The sequence below is a fragment of the Adiantum capillus-veneris genome, chromosome 9, assembly GCF_014529385.1.
Source record: "Adiantum capillus-veneris isolate H3 chromosome 9, ASM1452938v2, whole genome shotgun sequence".
Taxonomy (NCBI): Eukaryota; Viridiplantae; Streptophyta; class Polypodiopsida; order Polypodiales; family Pteridaceae; genus Adiantum; species Adiantum capillus-veneris.
In genome coordinates this window covers 37,048,358-37,061,945 of record NC_140939.1, presented here as the reverse complement: position 1 = coordinate 37,061,945, position 13,588 = coordinate 37,048,358, and positions in this window count along the sequence as shown.

Here is a 13,588-nt window from a genome sequence, read left to right as displayed (position 1 = left end):
GAGGGCTTGATAATGCCTGAATCTGTAAATGATTCTAATGTTTTCACAAGTAGCAATAACGGGAATCAAGAGGAATTAGACTTGTCCAATTTCCTAAATGGATTCCAAGATGTTTTCATTAATGACATCCCTAGTGAGCTACCTCCAAAATGAGGGGATGATGACCATGCAATAGAGCTTACCTCCCAACCAATCGTTATGCTTCCGGATCTCTCAAAGCCATTTGAGGTCCAATTTGATGCTTGTGGTGATTGCCTTGGATCAGTTTTGCTTCAAGAAGGGCATGCCATAGCATATGAGAGTCGAAGGCTCAATACGGATGAACAGGTCTTGGGCATTTATGAGATAGAGCTTTTAGTTGTTCTACATGCCCTAGACACATGGAATCACTATTTATTGGGGACTTTATTCATTTTACGAACACACCACCAAAGTCTCAAGTACTTCATGACGCAACCAAGCTCTCCGACAAACAAATGAGGCAGGAAAATTTTCTTTCGCAATATAAAATTCATATTGCCCACATTGCTGGCAAGCACAATCAAGTGGTCGATACACTTTCACAATGGCCAAGGGTAAATGTGGTGTCTATAGCAACTCACAATGATCTATCTTTTATGAGAGATGAGTATGCTACTGACTAAGACTTTAAGTAGGTAATTATAGTCTTTGCATTAGGGAAGAAAAAAAGAACCGTTCACCTTGAAGGATGGTTATCTTCCAAACGGAAATAGGCTATGTGTTACTCACCAATACAATAAGAAAGTCATGCATGAATCCCGTGCTTCTCCTTATGCGGGGCAAAGAGGGATTCCATAATCTACTCTTCAAGGAGTAGAAATGTATTTCTATTGGTCTACCATGAAAAGTAAACATATAAGAGTATGTTTCAAAATGAGTGGTATACCAAAAAATGAAATTCGATCAAGGGAAGCAACTTGGATTGTTTCAGTCGACAGGCTTAGCAAGAAAACACACTCTATGCTTGTCAAAAACAATATTAAGGCACATCAAACGGCAACCCTCTTTATATCTCAAATTTTCAAGTATCATGGCTTGCCAACATCCATAGTGTCGAATAAAGATCCTAGAATCACCAATAATTTCTAGAAAGGTTTCTTTGAGAATCTAGGAAGTAGATTAAATTTAGCTTTCGGCTTATCATCCAACAAATGGATGACCAAAGTGAAATAACTAATCTACCGATTCTTGAATCTACTAAAAGCCTATGTCATGGAAGTAGATCAACGTTCTCAATGAGAGAAGTGCCTACCGCTTATAGAGTATGCGTACAATGACATTGTACATACTTCTATGGGGAAAGCACCTTTCGAGGTTAAAGAGGGAAGATCCAAAAGTCCCTTACTACTTAAAGTATATGGGAAGATCTTCGTTGTTGATGGATATAGCCGGGACTTACAAGAATCTTTTCCAAAGATTAAAAAGGTTATATCCATCTCACAGCAAAGGAAAAAAGAGTTGCTGCTAATAAGCACAGAAGACCCTTAGCCTTTAAGAAAAATGATTGGGTCTTGCTAAAGTTTCTCAAGGCTCATCTAAGGCATACTACGGGCAAGAATCCTATGAGCCACCAAGAGTATTATGCTAAACTAGCAAAAAGATACTATGGTCCTTTCTTTTAAAATTCTTAAGACAATCAATGAGATGGCTTATTAGTTAAAGTTGCCCAACCATTGGCTCATTCATAATGCTAACCATGTGAGCCTACTCAAGCCTTACAAAGGAGAGCCACCAAAAGAACCAATAATGGAGGACCTGCCAGAGATCGAAGATCAAGAAGAGGTGTTGCAGCCCGAATCGATTCTTTGACACGAAGACAAGGTACTAAGAAACGGTAACATTATCCAATGATATCTTGTTAAATTTAAGAACTATCCTTTTAAAGATGCTAGATAGATGCAAGGAACCTTACTTAAGGATAATATGAACCTTGTCAATGCTTACAATGCTACACTAGAGTAAGCAAATGAAAATGCATTTTTTTATGAACAACGTTTTTGTCTTATAAGACTCGTTCTCTTTCTTTGATTGTGCACAAAACTTAAGAAGTATGCATGCTAAGGATCATGTTTGTGGTGATGAGGTCTCCCAAACACCAAGTAGAACTTGTCACTCTACCTTGGAAGCATGATATGGACTAAAGAGCAGACATGCTTGTGGCAGTTAAGCCTTCTGAGCACCAAATGGATTAGTCATCCATTCTAGAATTATGTCGTAGGGTAAAAAGGGATCCTCTACCCGCTAAGAAACATGGACTAATGACTCGGGTTTATCTTCTCTATCTCATAATCGAGGACGACTATGATTTCAAGAGAGAGGTAATGTCATTAAAAAAAAACTTTACCTAATGATTTTTTCATATTAAACTGAGCATTTAATTTGGGAAGATAAAAGGGGAACAAGAGCTAGGATATAGATGTGCTTCTAGACCTATCTCAACAGGGGACCAAAAGGAGGAATGGTTGCATCTCAATAGGGGTCCAAAAGGAGACAGTCTACCAAAGAGAAATATGCAATAAGTGCTTCTAGATTTACCTCAACAAGGAACCAAGAGGAGAGATGGTTAAATCTCAATAGGGGTTAAAAAGGAGGTAGTCTATCAAAGAGCAACCTGCATCTAATGGAGCTTAAAAGACCTTAGGGTCAGCTTCATTAAAGACCTCCAAAAGTTAGTGGTAAAAAGTCATTTGACCTTAGGCAAGCTAGGGTTGACCTTGAGGTGGGAATCCTACCCAAGCATGAGGTGTTTGTCGGCTTGCTAACTAAAGTGCTTGAAGTGTTTGTGGGAACCTTGCCCAAGTTTGAAGTGATTCTCATGCTTAAATGAATAAGGTTCTTAAAGTGTTCAATTCAAAGATAAACTCTCAAGAGGCATAAACGGTTTTAATGCTTAATTGACTAAGTGCTTGAAGTGTTCAATTCAAACCAAATGACTTAAGAAGCATAAGAGACACATGTCAAAATCCTCCACATGTGGCCCTCATGATGTGCTTGAATTCTATTGGATAGGCTTTAAAGGGGTCCAATGAGAATTTAGATGCATAAAAATAAATAATTAAGTTCTTTCTCTTAAAGAGGAAAAAGAGGACACATGTCCAAATGATATAATTAAATAATACGAGAGAGAGAGAGAGAGAGAGAGAGAGAGGTGGACCAAGCTTGAGAGGGGGGGGGGGGGGGGGTATACTCTCCCCCACACACACACACACACACACACACACACACACTCTCTCTCTCATTGTGTGGAGTGCAAAGTGCAAGAGTTCCGTCTCCTTCTTCAAGCTTGTTGAGAAGTGGAGAGTCTACACCAACAATCTTGGCTATGGAATGTAAATCCAACCAAGAGCCATGCTTCAATGCTTAAGCTTGTCATCTTCTTCATCTTCATTACTATGCTATTATGTTATGCTAAGCAAGAAGAGTGATGATAAGTGAGGAACTATTTCTTTTTCCCATGAATGATTCTTCTTTCTCTTTCCTACCCTCATTCCCCGCTAGCGCTCTCCACCTTTGAAGGTGTTTGAGGCCTTGGGATAGTTAATTCTTTTTGCAAATTTTATGTTATACTCGTGATGCATAAAGCTTTCCATCTTCGTAGTATCACCAAGGTCACAAGGAACACAAAGATTGTATTGTACCAAGTCTCTCTTGATGGGAGAATCTATAATACAAACGCCTTTTGGAGGGGGGATCGCGGCTCCAAAGTAAATCCGGTCCTCGACTATTGTCATGTTCTCTGATACTCTCTCTCTTGCAAAAGTATTGTTCATGCCAAGTTAATTAAGTACTATGTTCATGTTGCTACCATCAATTAAGTTCACCCTCTATGTTCTCAAAGTGATCTCACAAAAATGCTCACTTTAATTCTTTTAATTCCACTACTCTCAAAGTTCATAGGCCATTTTCATTACAGGGAGAAACTAGGTTGAGATTTGAGGAGGTTGGGCACCGTCTATAGATGACAAGTCACTATAAGAGAAAAAATCAAGAACCGCCAACATTCTTACAGATTAACAAATGGAAATGGAGAGAGAAAACTTTGCGACTGCGGTAATAGATGTGACAATGGTTTGTCGGCAATAAACACGGTAATGCTTGTGGATATATATCCACGAGTATTACTATACTTATTGCCCACCTATTACCACGGATATTACCGTTACATGGCTTGTCAAAAATAAAGGTTCTCCTTTGGGCCACCAAAATAATGAGCACCTTTATTTTTGACCTGCATAAAACATATGAAACATCAATTGCATTTTGAAAAGTGTACATGAAAAACATAAACAATAGATGTTGCAATTCCAAGTTACACCTTTTCTTGATAATTCAAAGTACAAAAGAGTAGTAATTAAAAACTAATACAATTAAGATCAAAATTTTAAATGAGTTTTATATACATGTGATCATAGAGTTTTTTGTGCCACATTTTTACTTGTAAAAGAGGACTACAAAAAATTATCTATCTATCCAAGTCCTTGTCCTCCTCCTTGTTCTTGTCCTTGTCCATAGGTACATATGTTTGATCACCCCTGACTCTACAATAACCAAAACCAAATTAAACAAATTAATAACTCATCCAACAACCATGACAAGTATCGAATTTTTTGTGCCGCTCTTGATACTTGACCATCTCTCTGGTCGGGTGACTCAGAGTGATATTTTCCTAAGTTAAAAATAACAAAAGAAATTCATAAACTAAAACATTTTCTAAACTGCTTTAGGTCCAATTTAAAAAAACTTACATATTTGTCCTTCCAAGGTGCTTTGCCTCCCAAATCATAGTGTATGGGAGTTTGTCTGGGCTGAGCATCGCGCTGTTGAGTGTAGGATGAGCCCATTGCAACTTGTTTGCCCTTTTCCTACATTGCCGACTCCCACTCCGCACCTGCCACCACGATGGTTTTTGTCTGGATTTGCAACCTGGTTAACGGTTGCGCGATATACACTTGATTGCTTGTTTTTCAAAACAAAATTATAGCCCTCCAACCACTGTGCTGAAAAACACTCATTGAGGACGTTTGGAAATCGAGCATGCAATGCTTCCTTGATGTAGCATGTACGATCAAATGTTGATTTCTGAATTTTACAAAGAAATTCTTATACAGTGAGTGTATAAGAATTTGAAGATGGCATCAAAGTTTCCTGCACCCTGTGCCGTGCCAAAGTCGACTTTGCCACCATACTGTACTCTATACTAGCACCCATGCATGTCTGGCATGGGTGCGTCAGTGTCCTTGTCCTCTGTGTTAGGAGCAGCACACTCTACAATAGGGGACTCCATCCCCTCTCCACCACCAAAACAAGCAAAGCCACAAGAGCCCCCGCCACTCCGCCTCTCAAGGTGCTCTCGCTGCCCTGAGGGTTAGTAAGAAGGAATTGTAGAAGGAGGTGACGTCGGTGCGAGACTCTAGATGTAGGGAGTCCCTCCTTGGCTCCCCTGTGGCATGGTTTGTTGACAAAGACCATAGGCCACAAGCTGAATCTAAGTGTAGCAGCAAAACAATCCCTCCATTGAACGGAGGTACTCATCTCGCAAAGAGAGTGCACGTTGGAGGTTTGGATCTACCACTAGCGGAGGAACTTGGGCAGATGGGCGGACACATCCGTAGGTGTAAGAGGGCCATGCCTGCTAATAACAAAAATAAATCTATACTCATTCTTTCAAAAAACTAGCTACAGATATGAATAAATCCATTTCTTGGACTTATCGCCTCAAGACTTGGGTCCACTGGAGGCGACATCCACCCTAGAATGTGAACCAACCAAAGAAAGAATGATTGGGTTTCTCCCCAGTAGGTGGTCTCTTGTCTGACATCTACATTAAAAATTGGTAAGTATTAGGACCTAACTCTTATTAACATACCTCTATATGTCTACACCCAATCCTCTCTCTCTACACCACTCTTTCTCTTCCTCACATAGATACATGCATACACTCACTCACATAGATACACTCACACACACATATACTATTAGAACTAAGTAGGGTCCAACAGTGCCAATAGTCTAGTGGAATCTCTTCAGATATCATCACAATCTCAACTGTAATAAAACCAAGGGTACATTGCAATAATTCAAACATGAGTGGGCCATAGACTGCAATGCCACGATTAAAACGGACTATACCCAAGAAGAAGCGTTCAACCATCGGGTGCTATGCTCCCTTGCTTAGTGTCTACATACATACACATACATACATGTATACATATACACATGCATACATATCTACACATAGACATAGACATACACACACACATGTATTCATGCATACACACACATATATTCTCTCCCTCTGTCTCTACTCTCTCTCTCTTTCTCTCTCTCTCTCTCTCTCTCTCTCTCTCTCTCTCTCTCTCTCTCTCTCTCTATATATATATATATATATATATATATATATATATATATATATATATATATATATATATATATATATATATATATCCCCCTATTCCTCTCTATCTCTACCTCTAACACCATTTTAGATGAATTCGGAAAGTCCCAAGTGCTAAATTGGTGTGTAAGGATTGTGCTATTCTACTATTTTTAAGCTCGATTTGTTCTTAATTTAAACAAGAGTTCATGATTTTAGCACCCGAAGTTGATTTTTCTACATTAAATTTTAAAAGAAAACTTCCTATATAGATTTTTGCAAAAGGATTAGTATCAAAGAAATGCTTTAAAACATCAATCAAAGCTCATAAAGATGGATTCTAAAAAAAATAATGTGTCAACACACACAGAAATGATGTGGCTACTAAGCAACATATATTTTGATTATGCCAACCAAAATTATACGATCTAGACACAAAAACCACCAACAACTCTTACCACAAAATTAGTCAAGTTAATCTCAAGTACAAGAAAATAGCTAGTCCCAATTTTAAAACACTGTCAAGTTTAAACTACACTATAGTATGTACAAACACCCAAATTAACATTTGATAATTAAAAAACCTAAAGAATATTCTGGAGTAGAATATGGCCCTAAGACCATAACTAAGCATATATGTTATCATGAAATAATATATGTCATAGTGTCAAATAATATATGTTTGTGCCAAAGAATCTATTTTAACATGCCACATTTTCATCAATACATTCTTTAAAACTTCAATGAAGCTTCTAGACATGGTATGTCAAACTTCAATAAAGCTTCTAGAGGTGGTGTCTCAAAAAAGGAGGTGTTTAAAAACACAATTGATATGACTAATGAGCAGTATATGGATTGATTATACCAAATTTGTATGGGTTGTATACACAGATTGTCAACAACTCATTTTATAAAATCTATGGTCTTTATCTCATATACAACAAAATACTAAGTGCAAGGAGTATAGTATCTTCAAGATAGAGGGTGTTCAGCAAACACCATTTTGGTAGCACTATCAATCATCAACATCATTTTGGCAGTTTTCATCACCTCAAAAAAGACAAGTACTAAGAAGAAAATGATAGGAGCATCAAACAATTATATTAGCAATCTTACTTAAGTGAGAGGTATCCTCACATAGGATGCACTTCATAAATCCAAAATTTAATGATTCTTTCAAGCTATTTCGTGCATGGGATTTTTTCTTGTTCTTGAAAGAAGTTGGTAGCTGATCAAATTATTATTCTCCTTTGAATGAGATACTTGATGTAACTTGAAGAAGAAACTCTTCTAATTTATGACATTATAATAGCAAATTGTTTTTCAAGATACACCCTTGAATGACAACAAAAAATCAATTCAATAGTTTTAGTCCAACTCACAGCAAATCAAAATGTGTTTAACAAACAATAGAGCACAATGTATATATAAGACTTAATGTCTTTGAGGTCATAGGATAACCTTCTGTAGCGAGTTCTAATTAGAGTATGTTTTTGTCTTGTGGCATCAAGCTTGCATGGTTATGATACCATATGGTATGGATATGTTGGCTTTCTATGGACCTAAGATCGTAGGGTTCTTTGATTCCAAATGGCACAAATGCTCTATAAAATTCTCAAAGTTTTTTTTTTCTTAAAAGGATAAGGTCCTCTTTTATAGTTTTCAATAGATGGAGAATAAGTTTGGCCTAAGAGACTTAGGCTTTTCTTTGTAGTTTGTACTTAAGAAGCTTGTGCTTTTCATTATGTAGCGTAAAGCTAGCCTCCCATGATATTAAGGCTAAAGGGTTCTAATTCCACGCCACACATGGTAAGTGCTTTTTGGAATAATATGTGTCACCTTATGGCCTTGTGGTCATAGGGTGCCGATGCCTTAGGTGCAAATTGAATTGCTTCCTATTACTACAATAAATAAAAGTCTTGTAGAAGTGAGATACTAGTCTTTGGCCCTAGGGTCATAGAGTGTTTTCGTGGAGAAACTAGCATGGCCTATATGTAGGATCATACGTGCCAATAGTCTGGCTTCATATGGCCGCACTTTGTTAAAGTGTGGCTAGAGATCAAACAGATCCCTATGGCCCAAAGGCCATAAGATGCCATTTCTAAATAACATAAAGACACTTTAAGAATGTCAAAAAGACAAATATGCATGAGCACTTTGAAAAATACATAAAGATCTTTTATGGATTCCATAATATTACAAAAATCTACTTAATTATCAATGTCAATGGAGATCTATTTGAGATTATATTGAATCTTAAACTGTTTTATATAATTCTTGGCCTCCTGTACTTTGATAGTAGGCTTCTTATATCCGGATGTTTGGGCAAGCTTAATTGCTTCAATACCTTTTAAGGCTGATAAAGGTTTCGTACTCTTTAAAAGACTCACTTTTTCTTGATCAATTGTTAGGATTTTCTTGTCTTGACTTCGAGTGGACACTCCACTATTGCTAGAAGCTGCACCATTTTCATCGTCGTGAAGACGGGAAGCTTCTAGTAGTCTGCATGTGGAGTGGGTTTTCCCTAGATAAACCAAATTTCTCTCCTCCCACTTTGCAACAACCATGTGAATTATATCGAATACACTCTTCTAGAGACACATATAAATTGTGAACCTTATACACGCACTTGCTAGTGATTAAAAGAGTGATACTTGTGTGGATGGCACCTTATTGAATTCCTTCATGCAAAAACAAGAACCGCACCATTGTATACCTTATACACGCACTTGTTTGTGATTGAAAAAGTGGTGCTTGCATGGATGGTACCTTGTTGAAGTTCTTCATGCAAAAACAAGAAATAGATTTGCATCATGTCATGTTTACTAAGCATTATCTGATTTATATGTGTGTTGTGCAAGGAAGGAGAACGCAGAGAGTTTTGGGTGGAGCTCTTGATGAGAATTGGATTACCTCACTACTCCTTATTATTCTATATAACCAAAGAATGATATAAGGTTAGTATGCTCATTATGATGGATGCACGACCAGTTGGATTGAACCTTAACATTCTCCCACTTGAAGGAAAATGTGCCCCAAGTGGCCTACGTATGTACAACTTGTACAGTCGTGAAGCATTCAAGTGGCTTCATCCTACACCCATCATCTCCATGCAATGTGCAAACCGCTCTAAGGGTAGGCTCTTTGTGAGAGCATCTATAGGCTTGTCATCCATATGAACCTTGACTAACTCAATGCACTTGCTAGCCAGTAAGTCACGTATCACATGATAACAAACTTCTATGTTGTCATAAAATCTAATATCTACCTATCCCAAATAATTTTCTCATATCCCACACAATCTTCAAGATACCTACAAAGTTTGATATATCCAGCACTTAAAGCTACTTTACATGCCTTTTTGTGGTCCATAAGTAGTTTCATATCTTAAGCATTTAAGGGTGCCACTGTGACCCGAATATACCAATTTTTTCAAATATACAAATTGCCAATGAAACTCTAGATTCTACTTGCACCCCTTTACAAACATTGATCCCATTTGAAAATGCATGTGTGTGTGTGACCTACATCATTGTTTTCCTACTATCAATTCCCCACTATCACAAGGTGCGACCCAACTCTTAGAGGGCTCCCTCATAGGCCCTTTAAAGGAATTTCACTTTAAAGGGCCCGTGGGACGTTAGAAGGCCCTCTCTGAATTTAATCAGTGTCCCATAGCACTTGGAGTCAGTCAACTACCGGATTTAAAATCAACGTGTGAGCTGTAATACAAAGGAAGAGCAGAAGATGTCGCACCCCTCTGTAATCCACATCTGCGTGTGATTGTTTCCCTCTTGATGGCTATCTCCCATCTTGCAGCTCCCAACTTGCCACCTCTACAACGTGCTATAGGCACCATTCCCTACTTCATTCCCTATTTCACTAGGCTCCCTTCCCTAATACCCTATTAAAATCCCTTCTTGAGGCTCTTGGTTAGCGAAGCACTTCCCTGTTTGTGCCTATCTAACAACAGCCCACCGAATTAAATCAAGCTGCCCAAAACAATTCAAGCACCTACACATGGGCAATCACCGCATGTTTTCTCAGGTCATTGGGGCTATAGTCATGGCAACTATCACAACTGTGATGAATTGGCTAGAAGACATGGAGGCATTTCTTGATTTCTCTGACAATTGAAGACCTTGAGGAAGACATGGATGATGAGGAGGGTATCATGGATGTTCTCCTGCCAACTATTCAATGCATTCCAGCAGGTTCCATGTCTCAATGACAAAGAAAAAACTTTGCAGGTGGGGTATGGTATGTCAAGCCACAAAGTCACCATTTTTGGCATACAATCTTCGAGTACACAGAAGGGGATGGCATTTGATTTGAGGACAACATGAGGGTGCCGCGATCATGCTTTGAATTTTTTTGCAACTTGGTGCGAGATAACTTGGAGCAGGAGCCACATAGAGTGTAGAGGTGGTGTCATCCCTCACCTTAATCGAGAGGAAGGTAGCCATGTCTCTACACCTCCTTGGAGTTGGGGGATCATTACATAACATCGCCAATATGTATAGCCTTGGCCAGTCATTAGTGAGATCAGAGTTTTTTGACAATTCATTGTAGCATTGTTGAAGCACAAGACCACTTTCATTCATTGGCCTCAGAATGCACTAGAGCTTCAAAAGATTAGGATGGGTTTGAAGGAAAGCAGGGTTTTCCAAACTATTATGGAGCACTTGATGTTACTCACATCAACATAGACCTCTCAACAAGAGAATCCCATGCATGTTGGGGTGGTAAAGCCCAATGTATCGTGTCTAAGTATTGGGTGGCTAGACACTAATTGGGAACTAACACTGACCATTCATTCTACATAAAACAATAAGGACTCATAACCCTAAACACTATTGTGTTTGGAGTCCACCAAACCCCGTGTTGCCTCTCTTCTTCTCTCTTCTCCATTGTTGCAGAAACACGCACATGCTCTCACTTGTGCACTTCAATTGGTAACAAACCTTGAGGATTGGAGAGCACCATTGGAGCTCGATAAGGAAGCAGCAAAAACTTCAGCACGTTTTTGTAGGTATGTTTTGGTTTGTCAAAAGATATTTGTTCAAGCCGATTCTCTCATAGCTTGACCCTACTATCTACTTCAGATAGTAGGGTGGTCTACTTTTGTTGGTTCTCTTGTGTATGGGTTTCTGCTATCTCTGTCACATGCATATTTGATATAAGATCTTTAGGGTCTGTTTTTCATGCAAAGACAAAGCATGTGGATGTGAAGTATCAACTCATTTGCGAGGTGCTTGAGGACAAGCAATTGCAGCTTGCCAAGATTCACACCAGTGAGAATCCTGTTGATCTTCTAACAAAAGGCTTACCTTTGCACATTGTTGGGCACTCATGGGCATTGGGTAAATGACCATGGTCATTGTCTACCTATATTGTATGTAAAAATACATTGTCACCCCAACTTAAAGGCACATTGTCCTTTAAGTGGGAGTTTGTTGGGGTGGTAAAGCCCAATGTGTTGCATCTAAGTGTTGGGCAACCGGAGACTAACCGAGAACTAACATTGACCATTCATTCTACACAAAACATTAATGACTCATAACCCTAAACACTATTGTGTTTCGAGTCCAACAAAACGTGTGTCTCCTCTCTTCTCCCAGTACTGTACAGACACACACGCGCTCTCGCTCGAGCACTTCAATGCCCACTAGTTTGATAGGAACCATAATTATTCCACGACATTGCAGGCTTTCATGGATAGTGACATGCAATTCTTAGACATAATGTGTGTCATGCCTGGAGTGTGCAATGATATTCGTATACTCAAAAACTCTAGTATCTACATGAAGGCTCTGAATAACATAATTCTAAATGGATGGGCCATCATCTGTGCTAGGTTTTACCATTAAAGAATACATTCTTATTGATGGAGGATACCTTGATCTTCTATGGTTGGTTATTCTCTTTCCTGGAGCTAATGCGGATGAGGACACACAAAAATTTAATTAAGCTCTCATGTACCAAGATCGTCATGGAGAGGATGTTCATGTTACCATATACATGTGGTAGTGATGTGTGTGAACACACTTAGGACCGCCGATGCATTTTTTCCTCACTAGGAGCATTGATATACGCCCGTGCATATATCCGTGCATTGCATATACACCCATCACTCTAGGGCTAACTGATTTTTCCATTATACATTGAGTAATATACTATATGTTGTGTGCCTTGAGTTTCTTCGTCTTCTCCAAGCTGTGTGTGTTTTCTTGCAACCTTAATTCCAATAATTGGTATTAGAGCAGGTTGCATCCTCCCAGGCTTAGTCACCAGCAGCTCCAGCACATTCCTGCTCACTTTCTTCGATTTCTATGAGCTTTGGCAAGTGTTCGCATGTTGACAAACTTGTTGGGTAAGCACGAAGAGCTTAATCTGCTCAGAATGTTGATTTGGGCTCATTTCGGCCTCCGATTCCACTACAGGTAGTACTGCACATGCTATTTCTTCATTTTGTGCAAAATTTTTGTCGGTGTTGTTTTTTGCATAACAGGTTCCTTACATTCTTCGATGGTTTGTGCTATATAGCACATGTTGTTCTCGCTTCATTTCTCCTCTTTTCGGACAATTTTCATATCAGGTGCAGGCATTTGTCATGGCCGACAACAACATAGATGTGTTCAAGATGTTTGCTGCTAAGGACATATTGGATGGGGACAATTACCCTATGTGGGCTTACATCATGCAACATGTTCTTGTGTCAAAGGGTGTATAGAATATTGTGCAGGGCATTGATGTACATCCTAGTTCTGAAGATATAGGCGATGCTAAGGATGTTCCGAGTCTTGTTGCAAGGATTGCTGTTGTTAGAGTTGTTTTGTCTATGAATGAGCAAGCTTGTTGGGATGTAAAAGATGCACGGTCTCATGCATTGATTGTGTTGTCTGTGAAGCACACTATTACTCCCCACATTCATTCAGCAAAATTTGCAAAATAGGCTTGAGATATTCTGGCTGGTCTTTATGCAAGTTGCAATGAGGCTAAAATTGCATTGCTGCATAAAGAGCTAGAATTATGCATGAGGAAGATGACACAAACACTTTCCTTGCTGGTTGTTCTTTTAAAAAAATCAATAGGTGGGATTATTCCCCTCGTATTGCCTTCCCCCTCCTTACTCACCCTGCCTTCCCTCGCTTCTGTGTTCCATTGCTTTCTTGCCACCGCCGTAGAGGCCTC